The sequence below is a fragment of the Eurosta solidaginis genome, chromosome 3 (assembly GCF_040869045.1).
Source record: "Eurosta solidaginis isolate ZX-2024a chromosome 3, ASM4086904v1, whole genome shotgun sequence".
Classification (NCBI taxonomy): domain Eukaryota; kingdom Metazoa; phylum Arthropoda; class Insecta; order Diptera; family Tephritidae; genus Eurosta; species Eurosta solidaginis.
Window position 1 is genome coordinate 282998033 of NC_090321.1, and position 27833 is coordinate 283025865.

At 35.5% G+C, this 27833-nt stretch overlaps 1 protein-coding gene across 3 annotated transcripts in view; it reads right to left on the reverse strand.

Moving 5' to 3' along the window:
• Positions 1 to 17623, reverse strand: part of robo1 (roundabout 1) — a 610999-nt gene extending 593376 nt beyond the window's left edge. For all 3 annotated transcript variants that reach the window (XM_067776766.1, XM_067776767.1, XM_067776765.1), the window contains exon 1: positions 12748 to 17623. The gene's annotated coding sequence lies outside the window, so the exon portion shown is untranslated. The remainder of the gene's footprint in view (positions 1 to 12747) is intronic.
• Positions 17624 to 27833: the final 10210 nt, after the last annotated feature.

Sequence of the window (27833 nt, forward strand, 5' to 3'; positions counted from 1 at the left end):
GGCGCGATAACCTCCGAAAAGATTTTAGGCCGAGCTTCTTTTCCAATTTTCGTCATGCTCCTTTTAATTTTTCCTACAAATTGGCGGGACGGGACCTACTTGTTTTATGTCGACTCCGAACGGCATCTACAAGGCAGATAAGCTTTTCATGGCAGAAATACACTCGGAGTGCTTGCCAAACACTGCCGAAGGCCGACCCCGCTTAGAAAAACTTTCTTATAATTGAAACAACTTGTTTCTAAAATTTTTATGTTGCTTTGTCTGGGGAGTAAACCCATGGTCTTCGGTATGGTAGGCGGAGCACGCTACCAAAATAAACACGGCGGCCACCAGTTTATATAACCAGTCAAGCATATTAATACAAAATAAAAAAAAAAAACTATATTGGCATATGAACACATGAAAATTCACATATGAATTCACTTCCACAAATATGAAAACTTTCATCTGTTTGTATGCCAGGACATATAAATGCTCTTCTCTGCTTGACTATTTGCTCTTCTCAGAGTATTGAAATTAATGAAAATGTAAAATTAAGGAGAAAATGGAAATAATGATGAACAAAAGTAGAAAAAAGACTGAAAGTGAATTTTATGAAGACGATAGAGTGGAGATATTTTGGAATGAAAAACAACAAGCAAACGGATGTTAATGGGTTAAGATAAAATACTTAATTACTTGGTGTAGTATTTAATGAAAGTTTTTTTTTGGCGCACAGCCATGCAACAACAACAACAACAACAACAACTCAAATGAAAACAACATGTCCTGAAGCCTTCGAAAGTTGAACGAGCTTACAAACACATACTTACATAAGCCGCAATAGCTGAAGTACATTTTGGCTTGACTGTTAATGTGAATTTCATTTGTTGCAATATTTTCGTCAGGACATTCAAATTGCTGAAGGAGGAAACAAGCCCAACGATGTTACTATATAAATAAGAGCACACTCATACATACGTACACATTAATAAACTTTGGGATAAATATAGGTAAATAACATTGTAGCATTCCTTCAGAAGGGTTGGAAACACAAAAGGTTCAATATCGATCCACTCTACACTTTGCCTTTACTACAATACAGTTTTTATTCCGTTTATGCGAGTAAAGGGTGTTTGTTTTAGCAACATAAGGTAAATAATGTACTCATCGATGACTGAATGAGTGAACACCATATCCTCCAGCTGGCTAGGGGGCTTAGAATATACCCGCGGCAGGTATGCCTGTTGTTAGGGGCGACTAAAATACTTAAATTATCACCTGCTATCGCCCCTGGATTCGCCACGGGTAGGTGAGGTTGACAATTGGGTTGGAGAGGCTATAAATTGCGCTGGCTGCCCCAAGTTCCTCTTGTAACTAGGGGTGGGGATGGCGGTTTGGCCTAAAAGGTTCAATTTGGTCCTATTAAAACGTTACCAAGATGGCGGACTTGTACCTTAACGGTAGTTGCTACCGGAACGTGCCGGATCTATACCCGGCAAAGGATCAGGAAACATCGATAACAATTCCCAAAATCTTCGGGGAGTGTCTTCATCGCTACAAAAACAACAATATGAACACCATTTCCTCGCTGCCTTTCGGAAACGCACTATTTCAGAAACGCTTACAAAGACCGCCCGAGGTCGGCATAAAAACTCTAGGTTATTTATTGGGAAAAGTTTAAGTAGCAGAACATGAGTTGGAGCAGAAGCTTCAACCCTTTGGTTAAATACAAGCTTTTTCTCAAATAATTTTCACTGTAGTCTTCTAGGCATCTCTCATAAGAGTGAAAATCTTAAAAGCAAAAGTGAATATAGCACTTGAGAAGAAAATGAAGATAGATACGGGGACGGACTCTGAGCAGAGAAAGGTAATGAATGGGGCGATTAAGAAGGTAATAGGAATGTTGACTGAGTAAAATGGAGTGAGATATACAGATATACGAAGATAGGGCTGGAGCCTGAGATGGAGATGTGGATGAACATTGAGATACAGGCGAAGATAAAGATAGAAATGGAGAGTATCGTAGAGATAGAAAAAGGGGTAGAGGTGAAAGTTTAGATAAGATTAAACATGGATAGAAAGATGAAGGTGTCGGTAGTGGGATGGGAATTGAGCAGGGCATGAAGGTAGAGTGAGTATGGATGAGGAGTTGGAGCGAGCATGGAGATACAGATACATACGGATGAAGCGGGCACAGAAATATGGATGTAGGTGGATATGGAGATGGACTGGAATGGATGGAAATGTAGTTATATGGAGATAGATACCTATGTAGAAATGGACATAGACGTGGGGTAGAAGATAGAACTTGGGTAGTTGGCTCAAACCTTAGGATATGCAGAAATACATTAATTTACAATATAGTTGCTTTGAAAAAAAAATCTTAAAAATGTAAGAAGAAATGATAAAGGCAAATTCAACAATACGATTGTCGACCAAGGGATTCTCTACAGAAAACACAAAATAATTTGCTTACAATGGGTAAAATTTCACCGGTGACCGAATTTATAAAAAAAATGTATGATCCCAAAAATTATGAGTATTATTTTGTTTCTAAAATAAGCAATAGTAAATGAATATCAGAATGATTTATGTATCTAAGGCAGCGGTGCACTAGCTTGGGAAAACTATTCGGCGTACAACTATATGTGACCCGGTCTTTGAAAAGGTGGCTTATGACTCAAAAAAGAAATTGCGAGAAACAGCTGTAAACAGCTGTTTTTTTTTTTTTCATAAGCCGCCTTTTCATAGACCGGGTCACATATGTCGTGCGAGCGCAGGGACAGAGATTCAGTAACACAAGCAGTTAATCAGTTGTAGCTTGTACTCCAGGCAGTAAACATCTAATGCGTGCAACGGATTTCTTCCTATAATGGGCCACATTTGACCAAGGATCTAATGAAAAAAAAAAAAACAATACATTGCTCACGTATGAAATTTTAATTGCGAATCAAGTCGGCGTAACAGTGTTCTAAAATTTTATTAGAAAGCACCCTTTATAGGACGAGCCAAAAACAAAGAAAACGAGTTGTATACCATTGAAATACTTTTCATGCTCCAAGCATATTTTATGTAAATATTTATCTAGAATTGGCTTATGAAAGTCTCTCCTTGTATTTATTACTAAACTGATAAATTTGACAGTTTGATATCTATTTTTGCGCTAGTTATATTTGAAAGGAAGGGACAAGTGGCGGGTGTGCGTCGTTTGGCATTTGGGAAGGTTGTTGTTAAAATCTTGTGGGTTGATGCAAATTAAATTGTTACCTCACTCCTGGTTGTCATTCATGTAGTTTACCAAAAGCAGTAAGGATTCACGACTATCTTGAACTGTGGGTAAATTATTGTGGTTAGTGAAATGTACTTTAAAAAAATTACCACACAAGTCACTAGTCAAATATATTTGTGATTATATGGTATAGTTTATAGCATATGGCGAAATTCACGAATTCTTTAATGTCTAAACAAGCTGTTATTAAACAACCCGAAATTCCTTGTGAGTTGTATATTACAAATAAAGATAATTCAATACAAAAGGAATCACAAAAACCCAGCAAATTTAGTAATATTTATCGATTAGACGCTATAGGAAGACGTTTTTGAACTAAGAAAGTCCTGAAATGCCAACGTTGATTTTAGTGATCTATATATATTGAGTATAAATGGATTGCTGTGCGTTATACTGTTTTCACACAGAAACTTAATGATCTCATTTCACCTGCTAATGAAATCGTAAATTTTTTGCTTTCACACAGAAGTAACTGCTCGATTAGTATGAAGGATGAGACAGACAATCATGGCGGAACGATACAAGGTGGGAGCATGTTGACATACCTACAAACAAAAAAAATTCCATGTACTTGTAAATTCGATGGACAAATGTCAAAATCGTACTGCGCCGGTAGTTGATGTATCAAATCAAATAAAAAAGGTTATAATCAGCTGTTCGGTATCGTTCCGCCATGCAGACAATGACATTTGCTTTGAAAACTAAGAAACGGAAACGGAAGCGGAACGCTGCCAACAGAGTTGCATTGTGCTTTTGACTTCATTAGGCATTCGATTAGCTACTAATGAAATAATAATAGATTCGAATTTTGTAGGGAAGATAGAGCTCAATAAGCGTCTTAATGTAGAAAATTGCCTTTATTGTTCAATAAGCCGTCTGTGTGAAATTAGTATTAGTTTCGCTAATACTCAAAAACGGCTTAATCGATTTCGGTAATTTTTTTTTTTTTTTCTTCGTTACGGTTCAAGAATGGTTAGGAAAAATTAGGTCGGGTCCACGCCCTCAGGCAAAAGAAATTTCATCTCGACAAAAACTGGTCATATATATGTACTTTACATATTAATCTGTATCGAATTTTTGAATAGGGGCTGTGTCACGCCGCTTATTAGGAAATATTTAAACTCGCTTTATTTCCGATAATATTTGAATCAGGTATTCAATATTTGGTAAAGATATTCCATGCATGAAAAAATTTAGGAATTCGGAATTTGTTTGAGAACCGGAACAGATGTGGACGTGTTTTAAAATGTTATATGCCCTCCTAGACCCAGATGCGGAACGACAAGTAAAAATTTTTACTCAGATATACATGTGTTACTTCCAATGAAGGGTTAGACTTATATATTTTTGACTAATTTTAAGATTAACTCCGAGATAAAAGTGAACTTTCTGTTCGGCAAGTGGGCCTAGCAGGGCATAATAAATTTGGAAACACATTCAGGGCAGTTCCGGTTTTCAAACAAATTCCAAATCGATTTAGAATCGACTGCCACCGTCGATTGCCGCTCTGTTTGGCCGCGGCCACCAGCTATCATAGCGTCACCACCGACGCTCTCCAACTGTTGCCGACCATGATTCTCCGACGGCGTACACCCTACTCTATTCATAGGATATTGGCAAGCGAACTCATCTTGATCTCACGCTCTCCATATCTTGGGACAGCAAGCTGATTACCTCTCAACATCTCAAGCCGCGTTTGTGACTGTATTCGAGCTTAGCACCTAAATACTAGATTACTATTTATTCAGTGTAGGTTGGTGAGGGATCTAACACTGTGTTATCTGAGTGTTACCTCAGCCTTCGACAAAATCCACGTCATAAGCTTGTTTATTTGAATCAATGAAACGCTGAAAATTTTTACGAAAGTACCAAAGTTCTCATCTCAAGTGCATCATCCTGCTAAGCTCCACTTATTTAGATAAAGAGGTCAAACTGAAGACATGTAGTTTTTTTTTTTTTTATTTTAAAGCAGACGGGTGAGTCAGCAAAGGTGTGCCTTCTGGTGATTTTGCCCATTTAAATATATATCTAAATATATTCAAATAAGCACTTACTTTAATGTTTCTAACAAATTCTATGTACTTTATTTATTTTTGATTTGGTAATACTTCGGGGGCATTTAATTATCCCGACTTTTAGAACCCCAGCAATTTTAAAAAATCTCAACAAGAGAAAGTCCAGACATAACTAAATCCCGACATAACGAATTCACGGCAAGACAATATCAACTAAGCAATATCCAGACAACTCAAAATCCCGACAACACACAATCCAGACATAAACTTTCGTTATTATTAATGCCTTTTTTAAGCACTGCCGAAGGTCCACTACGAACAGAAATACTGTGGATCGCATAGCTGGTGTTGGATCGCGTAAGTCTTATTGTGCGGAGATGTATAAATAAGGGAACAATAACGAAGATGTGTATTCTTTATGACATCGTGTGTGATTTCCAAACTTACATGTTGTCGGGATTCACTCGTGTCGCAATAATGAATGGTCGGGATGTTGTAAGTCGCGATTATGTTATACACTCAAAACTTCGCGAACTTTCTTATCCTGTTCTCATATTTCTGACGCGCTTTATATTTATAAATCTTTCCTAATGAATTTGATATTTTCTTACATCGCAAAGTGTTTAAAGTGTTTCTATTTTGACGTAAGGCTGTTCAATGCTGTTTTTGGTTTAGAATCAGATATGGTTTAGTAGTAAAATCTTGATGATAGTAAAATGAAACATTCAAAAAGCGGATCGAACGAATGTTCTCTATGCTATTTGAATTTTTTGAAAATTGATATATAATATCGTATTCCAGCTTTGATCGAACAAAAGAATTATTTGAAATTTTAATTTTGACTCTGGTCCAGCAAAAGAACGAAAGTTGGGTTGTCTGCATAGAACAGGCAATGTGAGTAATTTTTTATGTCGAAATTTTTGTCAAATTCATCATAAAGTCCACGGATTCAATTCAAAATATTCACAAAATTCATAGAATCGGAACAGCTGATACATATCTTGCTTGTAAACTTTTACAATGATCATTGCAACACAATGGGTGCAAATGTAACTCTTTATCATTCGCTGAACAATAACTTTCTGAACACACCGTTAGTATTTTTGATTCATTCAACGGTTTCGATTTCACGTCAAATTACAGAGCATACATTTGTTACGGCAGATTCTTTCAACGTGCTTGCTCGGCTATTTGGCAGTTCTTTAACATTGTAAACCGCTGGTTATGAATATCCTTAATTATATGAGGCGTCAAAATATTACTAAAATGGTTTAAGAGGAATAACAGCAAACTATATATGAGGGAAATCTTAGTACATGCGACGAATAGGAGACCTTCTGCTCAAATAATATATTTACAAACGTTCTGTTCGCTGAAAGCGCCCAATGCTGGTGCTAGCTTTATGTCGTAGTCATCTACGAATAATATAAATCTTCTACGAATATAAGGCGAGAAAAGTATTGTTTTGTATATAATTGTTTCGAAATATTTATGTATATGTATATAGAAAAAGGGTGGCTTATAGCAAGTGCTTAGATTGCCACAGTGGGTTTAATGTTCGCTTTAACGCCCTCACCGTGGCTTTAAACGGTACAATCATGATTTCGTACAACGAACGAACCTTTTTGGAATGAAAGTACAAAAGGTTTAGAATTGTATACCTCCAGAAATATAAGCAAAAACACCTGTACATACATACACAATTAAACCCATACACAATGAAATAATGAGTCCTTTGGCTGTTGGTCGTTAAGGGTTGTAAAATTGTTGTAACAACAAAATTTCACCACAGACGAATTTTGTCACCAAACAGCTGGAACATTTAATTCCTTAATATTGCAAAGAAACGAAGAAATTAACGGAACTCATATAATAATAGCAGGGGCAACAACAACTTTGTATAGCATACATTCACGATGTTTGTAAGGTTGACTCTTCGCAAAGCAACAACTTGAGTAACACTGGGGGCTCTTTCTTTAAATGTGCATATTTTATTAAGTATTTATGTATATTAAGTATATATATATCTGTATTTTTAAAGAAAAGTTAGGTTCATCTTACAGCTTCAATTTGCAACAAGCAAAATAAGTTTCAAACCCTGCCTGATCTCTTCACATTATCTAACCTTAGGTGGTTATGACAACTTTGAATTTTTGTTACTTAAACAATTTAAAAGTTTTCTTGTTTTTGACTGTCGAATTTTTGGATTCCTGTTGTAGGTTTTTTGTTAAAATTTGTGACACTTTGAAGTGTTAAGCTCAGAGACATGACCATTGTTGTGAGATTCAAGGGGTTGATAGGCGCAACTCATAGCTTCCGCAACTCAATTGCCAACCTCACCTACGCGGACTAATCCTGTTACAAATATAAATGTATCATACACAAAGTTCTGGCGACGCCAAGCTCCTAATGGATTTAAGGGGTGGGGAGTGGTATGGCCTAAAAGGTTACACGTGGTCATATCAAATCGTTGCCGAGATGGTCGCGCTTGTACATGTTGGTTGTTACCAGAATGTACCGGGGCAATATCTATCTGGCAAAGGACCATCAAAATCGATAACACTCCCCAAAACCTTCACGGATAATCTTCGCCTGATATGTTTAATTATAAGTTATTTTCGTAAGTGTTATTAGGTTAAGGGTGAGGTTTGTTTTATGTTTGTCCTTAGTCCTATTCATTACTTATATCTGAGTGATTTCTACTTGTGATTCTGATTTCGGTCCCAACTGTTTAGAATCGGTGTTGTTGCTGAAGTCGAGTACTTTATTTGAAATAATTTAATTGTATTTTGAGGTAATAGAGGTGCATAGATTATGCGGAAAGAGTGGTTAGATTATGGAGAAAACCCATGTTTGTGCTCCCAAATGGAGATAGCGACGAAACAACCAGGGAAGATGATGAACCCGAGTTCGTAATCTATGTCAATCAGAATAGCAATAACAGAATAAAAACTAACAAGGCCGTTGGCATTGATGAACTGCCTGCGGAGCTTTACAAATATGGTGGCGAGGAAAGGCGAATGCATCAACTTGTATGCAAAATATGGTGGAACGAGTGCATGCTCCATTATTGGAATCTAATAGAAGCGGACGAGAGGGGTTTGATGATTAATGAGGACAAAACAAATTACCTGATGTCATCAAGCAAAGAGTCGGCGCATTTGAGCCTTGGTAACCAAGTCACTCTTGCCAGCCATAATTTGATGAATTTAATGAAATAGTAAAATACTTCCTTTATTTGGAAACCAACATTAGCGCAGAATCACTCCTGCCAATAAATGCTATTTTGGATTAAGTAGGCAAATGGAAAGTAAGGTCCTCTCGACGAACGAACATCATGCCCTACAACTCACTTATCGTACCTGTCCGTATATATGGCCACATCTGGGAGTGTTTGAGAGAAAATTTCTTCGAAAGATTTACGGACGTCTGCGCGTTGGCGACGGCGAGTACCGAAGATTTTTGTCCTCACAAGCAATAATCACCCAAGTCCTATCATCTTACATGAGTCCAGCGGTTTTAACCACAGCGTCTACGCTGTTTAGGTCATGTTATGCTAATAACAAATGATGTTCCAGCCAAGAAGTTATTCTTATCAGAACATGCTTACCAAAGCACAGGAAGAGGATGACTGGAAGGGCCAAGTGGAAAACGATTTAAATTTCATTGGTGTTACCAACTGGCATTTTAAACGATTAAGCTTCCGTTTGGTAAGTAAGTATGAATGTAAATAGATTACATTCAAATGAGTAAATTATTTTCATAAGGAAGATTTCACGCGTTGAAACGAAGGTCATGCCGAGTATTAATTTTTTAAAAAGGGCGAAATTTAGAGATGAGTAGTACCAGGTATATTTTCCCCTAAGTTGGTCTTTGTAAGTCCTAAAGTCATAATGAAGGATTGTTCCTATTTATCCAGAACTTTTTTTTACAAATTTTTTCGTTTTTTTTTCCCCCATTATTATTCGTAAAAAAAAGGGGATTGAAGTGAAGATGTGAAGACATTTTATTTATTTTTGACTTTATTTCCATTGACACTATTGCACGTCACTAGTTTCTGCTCTTCAGCAATAGACGTTTCTGCAGTTATCTGCTCGAAACAGATAATAATTCTGCAACCGCGCTGCTAACCTCACATATTAACTAACATTAACTATTGACCTCTTCGCTTGAAGTTATTTTACTAGAAAATTCAAAATATCGACAAAGGGCAAACCATACAACAATTGTTGATAATTATTGAAATTGGCATGCATTATAACAAAAGCAAAGCAAAATCAGATGGAAAATTGAACCCGTACATCGCACTTCATATATCCACACTTACATTCATTAAGTATGGACAAAATTTTGCATTGTGCTCACTGTCCATTCATATGCAAAGCGCTTTGTTAGCTCATCGCAAATTCTCAACCATTTAATGATTTAATCAGCTGATGAAAATGAAGTCAAAGAAAACAAGGAAATATGACTAAAATGGGACTAATGACGGCATAAATTTGCATTGTATTCATAGACGTTTACAATCAAAATTAAAAACTGTATTTGCAATTGAAATTGAAATTAGTAAGCAAACAATTTCCGTACATTTTGGGCTACAAATAGCAACATATGTACTACGTATTTACGTATGTACTTATGCATGTACGTAGAAAACATGTGCCCGAACACATGTACATACAGCCAAGTAACCCTTCTCTAAACTCTAAACGATGCCTTTGCACAATTGAACTTCATTTATGGCAAACAATTGCTTATTTAAAATTCCAAAAATTTAAACATCCAAAACACCAATTTGTTTTTGGTGAATGCATACTAATAGCGTCTGCGTGTTTGTAATTTTGACTTTTATATGTTGGTCTATGCGTTGATTTAATTAATCATTTTTGACTTTTCCAACTCATTATGCACGTGCGTTGGTGAACGCTATCTGCTGTTACAACAACAAAAACTGTATCTGCTGCCTTCACAGATTGCTACTGTTTTCTCTAAAGTTTTTTTTTGTTTAGGTAAGGGTTGATATCGGCGGAGTAAGATCGCTCACATCACCGCTACTACTTTTGATGCCACTGAAAAAGGTTGGGGCAATATTTCTTTGTTTGCAACAAAAAAGGGTAATTTGATGCAGATACCAAAAGTTAACAGCCGTAATATATTGTGGCGAATGATAACAGTAGAATCGTTTGTTGTTTCAACCACAACAAAGTGACGGTGTGCGCTTCTATTTAGGTAATGAAAGCTCATTTCTTGTTGGTTTTGAAAAATAAGCTTATGAGTTAAATAAATACAAACAAAAAGAGTATAGATATGTATTGTACCACGTTATAATGGCACACTGGTAGTACATACATATCTGCAGTTTTCAGCACGTGCTTTTGTTTAGTTGGGTCAATTCATGTGTATCGAAATGAGGTTTATTAGACACACATCTTCTATATCTATCGAGTGCACTAATGTTAAAAGTATCAGTGGTTAAAGCAGATATATATAGGTATGACAAGCGATATCAGTGCTGCTTCGAATATGCTCAGCTTAATTTTAACACGCTACAAGTGAAATACGTGAGTAATTTAATTTTGAAGTACTTCTACTATAGTAGTGTTGTAAATACAGATAATTTTGATATACTGAATATTTGAGTTATTTATTGGACAGTTCAGCGACTCGAACGCTAACAGAAGGTGCAAAATAAACAAGAATGTCCTGAAGTTCGCTTTTATTTTTTGGTCGATTTCTCAGAAAGGCCCACATAGAGCCCATTTTAAACACGTTTCCTTGTATTGGCCATTATTGATTTTCGTTCCGTGTCTTTGCCATTCGATTCTATAACTGTTTCATCTGCTTCCAAACCGCTTCCGAGCAAAATGGAATTTCTGACTTCAGAAACATTTAACTGGGTTTCTAAGTACACATTTAGACAAAAGAGCTATGCAATGATTCATATATGCTGCATAAAACAAAGGACTCGACCCGTTGAAAATCGCATCCACACGAATGGGATAACTCCTTGTTTTTCTGTACTTATGTCAACAGGAATAATATTTATTTGAAAGATACCGTTGTGTTTGTGTTATAGCTCACATAAAGTAATACTTACGTAAGGAATCATTATGTGCCATAAGGTAGAATATAACAACTTTATTATAAAGCTTATGGACAAACAAAAAGCTGATCCGATAGAGCCGGAGTCATATATTCGAAATTACATTCCAAAACTGTAACATTCCTCTTCTCTGATTGGTCTGTTTCTTACGACAAAACAACAAGGAGTTACAGTTGTTTGTAACTATATATCGATATCCATTGTTTTGTCGAAGTTTTTACATAAATAAGGTGTAATACGACAGATTTGGTGTTCTTGATGCAGGAATGAAAGCAACATTTCTCAAAAGTTTTCAGTAACGCGGCACAGGTGGAAATCCTTGTTGGATATGACGTGAGTACAAATAGTTTGTTTTAACAAAGACCTGTCTAAATTTTTTTGGAACAATTTAAACATACATATGTACATATATAATGGAAACATTAACAATATGAACGTAATAGTTTATCACGGTTTTACTTATGGAAGCCAACACCAAAGACAGCTAAATGTGGCATATTTTACTCCTGAAAAATGCAAAAAAAAAAAACACAACACATTATCGGGGACAACATTAGTGAACAATTTTCAGATAGCCGAATGACAGAACAAAGAAGAATTTAGAGCGAGACAATTAACGGCTTACTTCACCTGGTTATTCCACCATGGGTAGTGGTTTGGCAAACCTTCCGCGTGTACTTCTGTCATGAAATTTTTACAGTTAAACTGCAACTGCCAGGCAGCTGCCGTTTTCAGTCGGCATAAAACATGAAAATGTGGGCGAAATGTTCTCGGAGGTAAATCACGCCACGTAAAGATATTAAATATTTTGTTAAAATTTTACTTTAAAAATTTTTTTTTTAAGTGGGCGTATTCCTTCTCCGATTTTGCTTATTTTTATTAAGCGTACATATAGTAATAGGAGTAACGTTCCTGCCAAATTTCATCATGATATCTTCAACGACTGCCAAATTACAGTTTGCAAAATTTTTAAATTACTTTCTTTTAAAAGTGGGCGGTGCCACGTCCATTGTCCAAAATTTTACTAATTTTCTATTCTGCGTCATAAGTTCAACTCACCTACCAAGTTTCATCGCTTTATCTGTCTTTGGTAATGAATTATCGTACTTTTTCGGTTTTTCGAAATTTTCTATATCGAACTAGTCCGATATCGTTCATTTTAAATAGCGATCTGAGATGAGTGCACAGGAACCTACATTGCAAAAATTTAACTTAAGATGCGAACGATCAAATGCCAATATTCGAAGACCAATTTCTTCAACAATTATATTCTAATACATACATATATAAATACATATGTACATATAAAATCGTATCCCTATAAATAGCTTATAAATTGTATGAAGATTGTGACAAACCTTTTAAATAAAACTCAAACGTTCGGAATATTGAGCAGCCATTCACACTGAGTTTGGATTAATTTACGCTTCGTCCAACATGAAAATAATTTTTTTGTTTCACATACAAATTGCTAATGATATTTATTGTTATCCGCATTTATTTATATAAGACACACGTGCTTACATATCCACTTAGTATGCATTTAGGAGCTCACTTTCATTACTATAAACATTTGAATTTGTGCGAATTGGTTTTTTTTTCTATATTAATACCAAATAATCACTTGTAACTTTTTCACTTCATTTAAATGATTTATTTATTTATTAGCAATTTTGCATTTAATTACAACTTTTATTACACGCACATATGCACATAGAATGGTATTACTGTATGTAACTAAACTTACATATATTTGCATTGACAACATTACATTCTTATTCATTCATTTTTTATTTATTTTTATTTTTTAATATTACATTCCATTATATTTATTTATTTATTTAGTTTCATATTTAATGGTTTTCATTCAAATTCACTTTGTATGGCAAATTACTGCAGGAATTTTATTGCTTATTTCTTTATGTCATTTACTTTTTATTTTACTCTTGAGAGTTACAAAGGAAGTTTAACTTATTTAGGTCCTTTTTTATAAATGCGAAATGTTTCTGGTGAATTCAAGCTTTTTTTAGTACGTCGAAGATAACTAGTAAGAAATTCAATATCACTGGTGGACTGGATTTTTGTTGCCTGGAGTTTTGTTTTTCGTGAGTTGTTTTATAAGAATCTATTCTCCTATATACAGCTAAATGGTTTTTATTAATTTTTTTATAAAATCTGAAAAATTTTAAGTTACTTTCACCTACGGCAATACATACGATAATGTTTATGTTGCTTATTGAATTTTCGTTCGTTTTCTAACAATTGGATAGCATGTCTTAAAACCATTCCCCTTCAACTTTTAATCAAGACTTTTTTGTCTTAAGCTTTTTGTTTGTTAATTTAGGCAAAACTGTGTCCGTTCATAAAATACTTGCAAAATTACTTTTATTTTTTATGTTTGTAAAGTTTTTTTTTTTTTGTCAATTCGCCGCACCTCCTAAGTACGCTGGGGAAATTTCGCTCTCACAAAAAAAATTAAAAACCTTTTATACCCAGGCGCTTAAAATTGGTCCAGATGATCTCTACATCTTGTTACACAATCTGAAAATACTGCTATGTGATTATCTCTGATCATATCTGATAATTCATACATATTATATATATGAATTCGTCTCTAAGACAAAAAAATTTGGGGAACCTCAAAATTTCTAGAACTTAGATAAACTCAAAACAATTTGTTTAAAAAAACACAATGGCTTAACATTGATCTTTTTGAGTAGCTAATTAAGACTACGTTTAAGGATGTCTTAAAACTTGTCTTGTTCGAGAATATTGAATAAGGTTTTGGCAAGCAGATTCGTGTTTGAAAAGCTTTTCGGTTTCAATTTTGGTTTTGATCTCGCATAAAAAAGTTGTTTGTTGGCCATTATTAGTAAAATGTATTACATACACATCGCCGGCTTGGAGTGCAAACCTGCTACGTACAATTTTTTCCAAAAATTACTTTTTGATGCAGTTTGACGGGGGAGGAGCTAAAGCATCAATATGACATAAGTGTAACATCAAATATTGGCCACACACAAAGTACATCAACTTTATGACGATTTCAGTTTATATGCTTTTAATTAAAAATTCAAATAGTTTTTTGCCTGTCATGTATTATTATTTTTTTTTTATGACGGTTAGTGAGAGACCTTATGTACAGGTTAGAGTGAAAAAACGTCACTTGTGTCGAAAACTTTAAAGAATAACTGGTTCTATGGGATATTGGTGTGGTGTATTACAAATACCATACGCTTAAGTCCTTGGCTGGAATCATGAGGGATCTATATCATACCTCAGGCCACAGCTCAATTCCTAATCTTCACCACAATAAATGACTGCCAATAAGAAAAGTCTGTTCTTCGATAGTTCAGTAAGCTATTCCATAAAGGAAAATTTTTCTACTCAGGAAAGTATTGTCGACAAGCGTTCACTGCAAATACTGTGATTTACTGTGATATAACTGTTCTTGATATTTATCTTATCGACATAACATTTCACAAAATGGGAACCCTGTAGTATCCTGGGCGATATTTTTCCACAATGCTTCGCTATCCTGGTTTCTCAACGGCAAAGCGCAAGTAATTCCACTTAAGTAACATCAAGCCTCAGAAAGCTACAAGTATACCGTTCCCACACACAATTGAGAGCCCAGCCTGATTGCTACTTAACTCTCTCGAAGCCACAAGAAACTGCTGGGTATGCAAAAGGCTTAAAATTATAGGAACGTAATAACTTTCACAGCGCCAGAATTAAATTTTATGCGTTTGCAAAATTTTGCAAGTCACAGATCACAAATAACTGCGCTTGTAAAACATAAAACAACCGTTAGTATTTAGTACAGTAAATGCCCAAGGGAATGGTAGGTATGCAATCCATGAATAGTATTTAAGAAAATTATCCCGCAGTTCTTTTCAAAACCTTCTGCGATATATTGTACCGACCAGTTAGAAAGATTAAAGGGTAAATAGTCCACTGGTAATAGCAGCAGTCAGAATAACGCAAGAAATGGTCAAGCAATATCTAATAGCGCGTTGGCGGCACTTTGCATCTTTCTTTGGAAAAAAAATACTTTTGTCACTATAACATCGAACGTCCCGGATAAAAACACAGTTAGCACGGTCACTAGTATGTTGAGGTGCTAGCACGACTAGAGTGCGATCGATTTAATATGACTAAGTCGAAATTTCTAGTTCATCTCAAAGACTTTTCTTTAAAGAACTTGAATGTAGTTGTATCAGTATTCGACACGCGTAGAAGAGGTTAAGACTTGGATGACTCCTTATTGCAATAACTTCGTTTAATCGGAACCAGAAGCGACTGGTGTGCCTTCTTAGACGGTCATAGCCGTTTAAACGCTTAAGAGCCAATTAATTAAGGAAGTAAGTAGTTCCATCATCACTCTACCTCTTATGGCTTCAATATCTTCCTGGAAGCATATGCAAATAGGCAATACAGCATCTTTGCAATCACTTATGACTCTATACTACTGTCACTGTACCACCTGGCCTCATGCTTAAACAAGGTATTGACCCGTCATGCAGTTTTTAAAGTCTAGTTGTTAGCGACAGCATCCACTACCGACAGATGCAATATATCTGCACTTAGGTTTCACTAGACACTATCACTCGCCCATTTGTATCAACTTCTAAGACAGTTCTTTTCTCAGCTGCTATATACGGGCTTCGATGTGAATGCGCTCTATGCAGAAGCATTTTTTAATTTGTGAGTAGCAGTTCAATGAAGAGTGAGCCCATAATAAAAGTTTGCTTAAAAATCGATCACCTACACAACTACCTATATTTTTTCTCTAAATTCGTTTTCTTTTTTTTTTTTCTTTTTTTTTTATTACGATTTTTTACTTCGAATGTTATGTATTTTTCCACTTAATTAACCAAATCATGGATAAACTTAAGAAACAATAACAAAAATGTAGAAAACACATTCGAAATTCAAAACCAAAAATATATCGAATCTTCAAATTTGTGTTTGTCTTTTCTTCGTTTACTAATTTCCGTTTATTCTTCTTTTTACTATATTTTTTTTGTTTTACGACATCGTCCTTCTTTTCGTCTAAAAATAAATAACCAAATCTGTCTGCCTACTTTTTTTTACTATCTTGCATTTATTTTAAGTTATTTCAAAAAACCCTAACTCTAATTTAACGTCCTTCCTGCGCTCGTTTACGCCTACATTTGTGCTACGTTTTTTTTTTTTTTTTTTTTGTTAACGCTCCACAAATACAAATACAAGCACACACACATACTTGAATGTTGGCAACAACAGATATAAAGTGAAGCAAAACGAACGCACGGAAGGTGAAGAAGGATTCCAAGTACCGAAAACCCATCATATTAAAAAAGTAAAAAATAAAGACAAAAAAAACAAAAACAAAATCATTTAATCCATAGATGACGCTACACAAACAAAAATCAAATTGTTGATAGTCTGTTTGGTTGGTTATTCTATTTATGGTTTCGTTTGCTCCCAGTCCATTCAAGTGTCTGCCTCGCTTGTCTATCTTCTGCTGTTTCCTCTTATTGTATGTATGTGTTCCCCTTTTCCCTTTCGCTATGTACTCTCAGTCAACTAACCAACGTTTTTTGTGTATGCACTTTCTATTTGGGGTTGATTTCTAATTTTCCTTACAAACGTTGAAAATGTTTGTTCCTAAAATAAATTCTAATAATCAAGCACTCGCTTTGCTAAAGTAGTAGAAGAAGAAGAAAAAAAGAAAAGCACACAAACACAAATAAACAATCATGACAACAAACGTACTGTCTATGAATCGCACTTCGAGTCTCACGCTGCGTCGCGGTGATTTTCATTTGTTGGTACGAGCGCGTCTGCCGAGTTCACCGCCACCGTAAACATCGCTGCTGTCGCATCCGCACGGAATTAAAAGCAATACCAACCGAGTTGTTTTGGCAGCTAAACAAGGAAGTATGTCTATGTTTGGACTGTTGAGTTGCGCATTACAAGTTTATTTTTCGTTGCACTAAACTTTTTTTTGTAGTTTTATTTGATTCTCTTAAAAAGAATTATTTCACTTTAAATCTTGTAACACTTTTCTAAAATTCAATAGCAAAATCTTCGTTGTGATATATAGCTTCACATCTTTTATAATATTTTCTTCAACATCAATTCACTATTATATATTGTCATTGGAATGGATTGGAGCACCGCTTTCGAATCGTTCGCTAATAAACGCGCCGTAATTTGTCCGTACTATAAGACCGTACCGGGACAGTATCTGCGACAAACTGATTGGCTTGTCCAATTGGCAGCTAAACGAAGTGAGAGCACAAAACTACAAGAAACCGAAGAAGTGTGAACTGGGAATGCACGATTGCTGATAATGGTTGTTGTTGCAGCCGACAGAAATGCACCAGGGGACGTTACAAAACATACACAGATACACACGCATACATAGGTGCGCGCGCACAGGGTGCGGTAAAATCGTTAAACAGTTAATATAATGCACAACTCCGATGTCAACAGCAACTAACTCACAGATACTAGCCTAACAACACTTGCACATACGCCTCCCACATCACAGATAAAGCTACACAACAAAAACGAGCTCCTTTATCGTACGACACAGTCGCGAAATTTTGCCCATTGTTTCTCTTTTACATTGTGGAACGTATTCGCGAACTCTCATACGCACACAATTAAATAATAAATAAATAAACAATATAAATTCTATTCCACAATATAGTATGAGCGTGGTATTGTATTAATTTTTTCAGAGCGTACGTACTTTTGAGAGAACACAAATGCTAGAACTGCTCGAACTGCAAGAAATTCCAGTTTTTCTGTATTTTGTTTTTGTGGTGGGTATTTGTGTTTAGCAGCTGATTTTCAAAGCAATAAAGCCGGAAAAAAATAACACTAAAATTAAATAGCCGCAATAACAACATATTCAATTGTTTGTGGATTGTGAGTGCGGCTTAAAAATAATAATAAACAAATAGGAGATCAAATCAAGAATATGCTTGTTTTCTTAATAAAGTCTCAAATTATTGCTGTAGGGATGCTGCTAAAAGATTAAAGGAGGGCTCATATTTTGACGTTCCCAATTTAAAGGAGGGACATGCAACATACACACATGCATGCATGGCGGAACGATACAAGGTGGCAGCATGGTGACATACCTACAAACATAGAAGAACACTGGCGCAATATGCCAGGCTTGAGGCAATCTAAGTTACTGCTGGGGGGCTACAACACAACTCGATATAGGGCATTAATGGGCCTGTCGAAAGATAACCTGAGGATCCTAACAGCTATCCTTACAGGACACTGCAGACTGAACAGCCACATGCAGAAGCTGGGCATACTATCGAACAACACATGCCGATTTTGTGATCGATCAGCGGAGACGGCGGAACATATACTCCAGGAATGTGACGCAATCTCAAGACGTAGGGCTAAGTTTTTGGGCTCACCATGGCCAGAGCACTCTCACATCAAATCCCTCAAGCCAGGTGAACTGCTAGGGTTCATCAGAGAAGTCGGCTTGGATGAGGTGCTGTGAAGCAGTTGAGGGCACAATAGACCAATGGTCGCAGTGCGATCCTCAATTAATTATCTATCTATCTATCTACCTACAAACATAAATAAAAATTCTATGTACTTTGTTTTTGTAAATTCGATGGACAAATGTCAAAATCGTACTTCGCCGGAAGTTGATGTATCAAATCAAATAAAACAAGTAAGGAAGGTTAAGTTCGGGTGTAACCGAACATTACATACTCAGTTGAGAGCTATGGTGAAAACATAAGGAAAAATAACCATGTAGGAAAATGAACCGAAGGTAACATTGGAATGTGTTTGTATGACATGTGTATCAAATGAAAGGTATTAAAGATTTTTTTATGAGGGAATGGGCCATAGTTCTATAGGTGGACCCCATTTAGGGATATCGCCATAAAGGTGGACCAGGGCTGACTCTAGAATTTGTTTGTATGATACGGGTATCAAATGAAAGGTTATCAAATGAAAGGTTAATGAGTATTTTAATAGGGAGTGGGCCTTAGTTCTATAGGTGGACGCCTTTTCGAGATATCGCCATAAAGGTGGACCAGGGGTGACTCTAGAATGCGTTTGTACAATATGGGTATCAAATGAAAGGTGTTAATGAGTATTTTAAAAGGGAGTGATTCTTAGTTCCATAGGTGGACGCCGTTTCGAGATATCGCCATAAGGGTGGACCAGGGGTGACCCTAGAATTTGTTTGTGCGATATGGGTATCAAACGAAAGCGGTTAATGAGTATTTTAAAAGGGAGTGGACCTTAGTTCTATTGGTGGACGCCTTTTCGAGATATCGCCATAAAGGTGGACCAGGGGTGACTCTAGAATGCGTTTGTACGATATGGGTATCAAACGAAAGGTGTTAATGAGTATTTTAAAAGGGAGTGGGCCTTAGTTCTATGGGTGGACGCCTTTTCGAAATATCGATATAAAGGTGGACCAGGGGTGACTCTAGAATTTGTTTGTACGATATGGGTATCAAATGAAAAGTGTTAATGAATATTTTAAAAGGGAGTATGCCTTAGTTCTATATGTGGTCGCCTTTTCGAGATATAGCCATAAACGTGGACCAGGGGTGACTCCAGAATATGTTTGTACGATATGGGTATCAAATTAAAGGTACTAATGAGGGTTTTAAAAGGGAGTGGCTCTTAGTTGTATATATGAAGGCGTTTTCGAGATATCGACCAAAATGTGGACCAGGGTGACCCAGAACGTCATCTGTCGGGTACCGTTAATTTATTTATATATGTAATACCACGAACAGTATTCCTGCCAAGATTTCAAGGGTTTTTTATTTCGCCCTGCAGAACTTTTTCATTTTCTTCTACTTAATATGGTAGGTGTCACACCCATTTTACAAAGTTTTTTCTAAAGTTATATTTTGCGTCAATAAACCAATCCAATTACCATGTTTCATCTATTTTTTCATATTTGGTATAGAATTATGGCATTTTTTTCATTTTTCGTAATTTTCGATATCGAAAAGTGGGCGTGATCATAGTTCGATTTCGGCCATTTTTTACACCAAGATAAAGTGAGTTGAGATAAGTATGTGAACTAAGTTTAGTAAAGATATATCGATTTTTGCTCAGGTTATCATGTTAACGGCCAAGCGGAAGGACAGGCGGTCGACTGTGTATAAAAACTGGGCGTGGCTTCTACCGATTTCGCCCATTTTCACAGAAAATAATTATCGTCACAGAATCTATGTCTCTACCAAATTTCACAAGCATTGGTCAATTTTTGTTCGACTTATGGCATTAAAAGTATTCTAGACGAATTAAATGAAAAAGGGCGGAGCCACGCCCATTTTGAAATTTTCTTTTATTTTTATATTTTGTTGCACCATATCATTACTGGAGTTGAATGTTGGCATAACTTACTTATATACTGTAAAGATATTACATTTTTTGTTAAAATTTTACTTTAAAAAAAATTTTTGTTTAAAGTGGACGCGGTCGTTCTCCGATTTTGCTAGTTTTTATTAAGCATACATATATTAATAAGAGTAGCGTTCCTGCCAAATTTCATCATGATATCTTCAACGACTGCTAAATTACTGCTTGCAAAACTTTTAAATTACCTTCTTTTAAACGTGGGCGGTACTACGCCATTGTCCAAAATTTTACTCATTTTCTATTCTGTGTCATAAGTTCAACTCACCTACCAAGTTTCATCGCTTTATCCGTCTTTGGCAATGAATTATCGCACTTTTTCGGTTTTTCGAAATTTTCGATATCGAAAAAGTGGGCGTGGTTATGGTCCGATATCGCTCATTTTAAATAGCGATCTGAGATGGGTGCTCAGGAGCCTACATACCAAATTTCATCAAGATACTTCAAAATTTACTCAAGTTATCGTATTAACGAACGGACGGACGGACATGGCTCAATCAAATTTTTTTTCGATCCTGATGATTTTGATATATGGAAGTCTATATCTATCTTGATTCCTTTATACCTGTACAACCAACCGTTATCCAATCAAAGTTAATATACTCTGTGAGCTCTGCTCAACTGAGTATAAAAAGTTTATAATCAGCTGTCCCATGCTGCCACCTTGTATCATTCCGCCATGCATGCATGCATACATTTGAAGATGCTGAGGAAATATCACAGGATAGATTGACAGTGCAGGCATAGACAAGGATAAATGGGAGACTTTTGTAAAAAGAAAACGCTATTGACTTTTTAGAAGAGACCAACGGCAGATGAAAGTTGTAAAGTTTATTGTGTTTCAAAATAAAATTTCGCTTATACCTATTTGTCTGGAATACAATGGTTATAATTAAAACTTCAAAATAAAAACTCATCAGCACTATTTCTGTGTTAACGGACACTTTTACCGCTTATTTGTGAAAAATTTATTTAAAGGAAGTTTTTAAATTTTGTATTTCTCCTTTTGAATTTCCCCTTTTGCTGCATTGTCTCGGTGCTGTTGTTGTTGTTGTAGCAGTGCTTCGCCCCATCCAATAGGTGCGGCCGATCACAAATTGTCATCTTTATCCTCTAACTGGACTCCCGCCAAGGAAACTTGCTGTTTCAACAGGGGAGGACCATAATGAGAGGGGTGTTAGAGGCGTTGGTTCCACATTACAATTAAAGAGATGGTTGGTGTCATGTGCTCTTTGCGATGTGTGAAGTCTCAACTTTAAGCTCAATTGCAAGTCTCAATATTCCCAACCCCGTATGAATTTCATAATTATCTCGATCCTTTAAGGAGACAATGATGCCTATAATTTCAAATAAACATCCATTTATTGAAAACTTACCTAAGTATTCGCAAAGCCAATAAGGTTTAGATATCTATGTATGAACATAACGTAAATTTTCCGGATACTTATTTTTATTTTTTTGACATATAGGAAATTATCTGGTTATTGAACCAAATCCAGTTCAGGCACCCCAATTTCAGATTGAAGTATTCGGCACATTGCAACTTCTGCAAGTTTAGCGAAAAATTACACTGAAGATGGCACAACGACGATAAAGGTTTGCCTCCAAACCAAATTTGGCAAGGAATGACAGAGAGTTGTTCCAATGTAAGTACATACATTATTGGCGTCGTCTTTACTTTGGATCGAATATATTATTTTGGCTAAAGATGGTGCAGTTTTTAAAGAATTTTTATTAAAATACTTGAGATGAGCTATGAAATATATAATCCTGCCTATCATAACTTTCTTGATGCTAGTTGCGTGTCAATATTGTTGCAGCAGATTCTTCTTCCTACATTATATTAGCACTGCCTCTGTTCTTTTTTCCGCAAGCTGTATTCCGAAATGAACAACCCATCATTGCCGTAATATCTTCAACTTAAGAATGAGGCGAGTATCATTTCAAAATGGTGTTTATATACTAAATCGTTTTTTTTTTTTTTTGTATTTAAACACCATTAGGCGGTAGGGTGCTCCCAGGTATTATAAGCGGGACTTGCCCCTCGGAAGTTATTTGCAGCTCCCGTCAGGTCAATTTGCAGGAAAAATTTAAAAGGAGCACGACGCCAATTGGAAGAGAAGCTCTTCCTGAATCAGTCAGTGATGCAATTAACTTGGATTTACATAAACTATCAAGGTTTTTAGGTTTCCGAAATTTTACTGTAAAAAGCCTACGTTAAACTTCATTTAAGCGCATGTAGTAAGTTTTGAGCTAGTATGTCTCTCGCATGATAGAAGAGTAATAACGTTAGTTCTATAAATAAAAAAATGAGGGTACTGTGCTCATGATGGGATTTTTACAGCGCCTTTTGGCATCAAAGGCACCTAAATTAGATCTGATCAGAGTTAAAGCTGGAAGTGCAGCCGCAGGATAAAACGGTTCATCGTATATTGTGCTTATACCCTGCGCTTTCCAAATACTAGTTTCTGTTTGTCCAAGAAAACGGTTTGTATTTTCGAAGTTCTTCTTAACACTATGTATGTACACATTCCGTCAATGTGGGCAGGTTAGGAATCGGCCTATTTAATATAATCTAACTTGGGCACTTGAGTAGCTCCGCCTCTAACATGGAGCTCTTTAGTGTTTGTTCAAAATGTTGGTTTACAACTTAAATCTTAATACTTTTATTCTTAAGTTAAAAAGTTTAACTCAATGTTAAGTTACTTTGAACATTTCCAAGAGTTTTATTCTTATTTTTTTATCTGTTAATTGCCTCTCAATTTAATTACACTTACATAACTAGCTTAACTCAGTCGGTGAGTGCCATTAGCACCTGATAAGGTAAGAGGTAGGTATGATCTATTACCGGCTTTTTTATCAGCGACACCAAATTATCTACCTGCTTGAAAGCATACATCAGCTAAAGAACCATACATAGGTTGCAATTAAGCATAGGATCCACAACCACAACTACGCTGCAACTGCAATGGAATACGAAACGCAACGCCTCTTCGTCTTCATCTTCGTTCTCGATTGCATCACGCTCTCGGCTGCTTTGCACTCTCTGCTAGTTTGCGCTCACCCAAATCGCTCCCATTTTTACAATCTCTCTTTCTCTCTCTCACTCCGTTGTTCTTTTATCTACGCGAAGCCATTTATCTATGAAAATACCATCCACAGCGCGCACCTTATTAGCCACAAACAAATCTCCACAGTCGATGGTGGTGGTGCTGCCGATTTTGCCTTAATATCGTCGTTCATACACTTTAGGCGCGTGCCTCTAATTGCAAACGTTCCGCCATTCTTTAGCCGCTTGGTTATTGTGGCAATGACCATCTATGGACGGAATAGCAAAGCGCTAGCTGCAATATATACAAACATATACATATGTTGTGTGTGTGTGTTGTATGGTATGGTCTGGCTGGTCTTTTACCATTTTCGGCAAGTACTCGAACCGTTTTGTGGTGCAACAGAGGTGCTGAAAGTAACTACAAACATATTTGTATGAACATCTTTGTAATATTGGTACACATGTATGCACGTTTGTATGCTGTAATGTTGCACTCAACGGCATTTTTCGATTGCTTGTTGTTGTTTTTATATTTACTGCTGCCAGTCAGTCTTAGTAATACGACTGACCTATCTTTTGAACCTTAAATGCGTTCGATGGGCTTTTAGGGTATTTATATTTTGCATATATTTCCAATATGTACATATGTATGTATGTATGGGAGCATGTGTAAGGCGGTGTGTTATTTCCATGTGGCGCCGCCAAAAGGTTAGTTCGTTGTTAAACTCTCCGTTTGAACTCAACTGAAATGAAGCAGTAAATTCAATTTTAGCAACGGTTGAACCACCTGAGTGTAGTTCATTTGCATACTCAATACTGGTCAATTACTTACTCGTAAGCACGAGAATATATTACAAGCAAACTGGATGGAATTTCACAGAAGGCCGTGAGCTCATGATGTTCTTTAGTTCACATTTTCGCACAACAAGGTGGACAGTAAATCGAGTGTCCGCGCCCCAAATTATAATCCACGAAAAAGTAATAGTACTAAACAAGCCAATGCTGCAATCACTACACCCATGCTGTTGAGTGTATTTTTTTGAGAAGCTCACCAGGCATTACTTCTTTCAATTCTGGAAGGAAGAAGAAATTTAACTCAGCCTCGACGGTGCGCTGAACAGCCAAACAACCACTCCCCAAAGTTTGATTCAGACCCAACTTTTTGCCACGCACTACTTTTCAGGTTTATATGCCTCGTAAGAGCCTCCACTTAAACTTGACTTTCAGAAGCATTATATATGTCGCTATCAAAAAGTCGTAAGGACGCCGATTTTAAGTTTATCGTTATCGCTCCACTATGTTTTGTTTTGGACACGATTTTTCCGTTATGACTTATCTTCATGGGTTGGAGTATTAGGTTCATAGTTTTGCGGCTTATTTAGCAATGAGCAAGAGATGTTGTTCATAACTTAAGTCCGCTCTTTACGCGGTAAAGAGAGTGAAATGCGCCCTTTGTTGAAAGTTTATTTCAAAATGTACTATGTCGGCTTTGAAAGAACTTTATCTAAGAAAACGTTCAGATGATACTTTTCGCTTTTTATGTACCCAATATATATAAAAACATATTTTAATTAAGTAAGCATGTACTAGACACACGCCAATTACCTAAAGACTTGGTACGCCTAAGGAATTTCATCCTAATTAGCCACAATCTCACCTCTACTGTCAAAAGCTTACCTTTAGCAAGCACACAAACATATATATTCCTCTGTATTTTGTTAATAATTCAGGAAAGTTTAATATTTACCTAAGTAGCGGTAGCGGCAACAGCTTGTACGATTTTAGATATGACGTCAAGTGTAGGATTTACTTTTGTATCTTTGTATGTAAGTAAATTTCTGGCTAAATATAGACATGAACGACAAGACTAACTATAAATGAGGCAGAATGTCCTTAAGGTAATAAGAGTCCTTTACCATAACTCAACTCATTTCGTCTTACCGGGCTCCTACGCAAACACATAGAAGCTTACAAATAAAAAGCATGAAACAAAGGCTAGCCAATATTTGCTTCACTCAATGCCTTGGTAGGACTGCAAATACATTAGCGATGCGTCGTTTTATATGAACGAAATCGAAGCAATCTCATAAACATCAACAATAGTAACAAAACAACAAAATCTAATGGGGCGAACGAAATATTTCATTCATACATACATACATAAGTATCAATCCATCGTCATACTTATACTTCATCATTAAATATGACGTTTTATAGCGTATACGCCTAAAAGACGGCTACAACTTTCTTAACATGTAGTATATTAGTATTGGTGTTACATATATACATATAAGCAAGAACAAGCATTTAATAAGACTTGTACGGATCACTTTTTACTTTTGCGGATCACTTATAAAATGTACAAATCAATGATTAATATTATTCAGCATTGGTGAAAGGATTGGCAGGTATGTGTACTATGTAGGCTATGGAATGTAGAGAAAGGTTATGAAGGATACCTTAAACAATTGTTGGATAATGTTTTGAATATTAGTATGTATGTCTGTAGTGAAGTCCTCGAAGCACACTCAAATTATCTTAAGTAATAGTGAAAACAATAAAAGTAAGTAAACAAGGAAGTATATGATTTCGCCAACGAGAAGGAGTAAGAGTTGTAATAACTTGCAGAATATTTGCTAAACAGCACATGAAGAAAGCACGTATAAGAATAGGCCACTCTAACCCAAGTGAACAGAAGAAGAAACAAGAAGTGTAAGTACATACATTAGAACGGAAAAGAGCAATGATGCCAGCGGGCGAATTAAATTTATTAAAGTAAATAAAAACAGTTTCCTTTTTTATATTTACTTCACTTCCCTCTTTATTTGGTTTTTAGTTTTGTTCATAGCGTTATTTTATTTTTTCTATTTGATTTATGTTTAGTATATTCAATTTAATTAAATTTATTTTTTCTCATTTTCTTTTCTTTTATTTTATTTCATTCCATTTTTATTTTATTTTACTTTATTTATTTTATGTTATTTTATTTTATTTCATTTCGTTTTATTTTATTTTATTTCTTTATTTTTCAAGGTTCGAAACGAGCTCAAGGCCAGAACAATAATTTTTCGTTTGACTGATAAATTGATACTTCTATTCCTCTTTACCAACTATATTTAATCAGCGTTGCGCCATCTGTTGCCAAACACTGATAATGTTGGATTTGTTTATTGTCAATTTTATTTTGTTTTTGGAATAGTAAGTAAAAAATTTTTCAGACAACCTGCCATAGCTTATTGTTCCGAACCTTGAATACTTTATCAATAGGCCGATAAAACAGAAACAATTATTTTTTTTATTTTTGTTATTTAATTTAATTTTATTTCATTTTATTATATGGTATTTTATTGCTTTTAGAGAAAAATTACAAAGTTTACAAACGCCGATGGTTACTAGGACATGGTTCTGAATTTCACTTCTTCATCCGCTAACTTTTCGGGAGCTGTGTATTGAACTCGAAATTTCCAACATTCATATTTTATAGTAGTGTAAAGCCAGATGCCTTTATCCACTCAGCCATATGTCACTAATGATACTAAGCCTTTAGGGCACGCCTAAAATTATTCCACACAAGTTAGATTAAAAAGCATATAGAATTAGTATTTACCTAAATGGTGAATAAAGGAATAGCACAAAAAGGCAAAACTTAGAGTCAAAGCGAGCAGCGAGACATTCATATGGCTGAATGGATAAAGGCATCTGCCTTTACACTAGTATAATGTATGAATGTTGGGGATTTAAAGTTCAATACTTAGCTCCCGAGAAGCTAGCTTATTTTATTGTGTTATTTTATTTTATTTTATTTTATTTTCTTTATTTTATTTTATTTTTTTTTTTTTTAATTTAATTTTATTTTATTTCATTTTATTTTATTTCACTTTATTTTATTTTATAATATATATATTATACATGTATTATTTTATCTTATTTTGTTTTGTTTTATTTTGTTTCACTTTATTTTATTTAACTTTATTT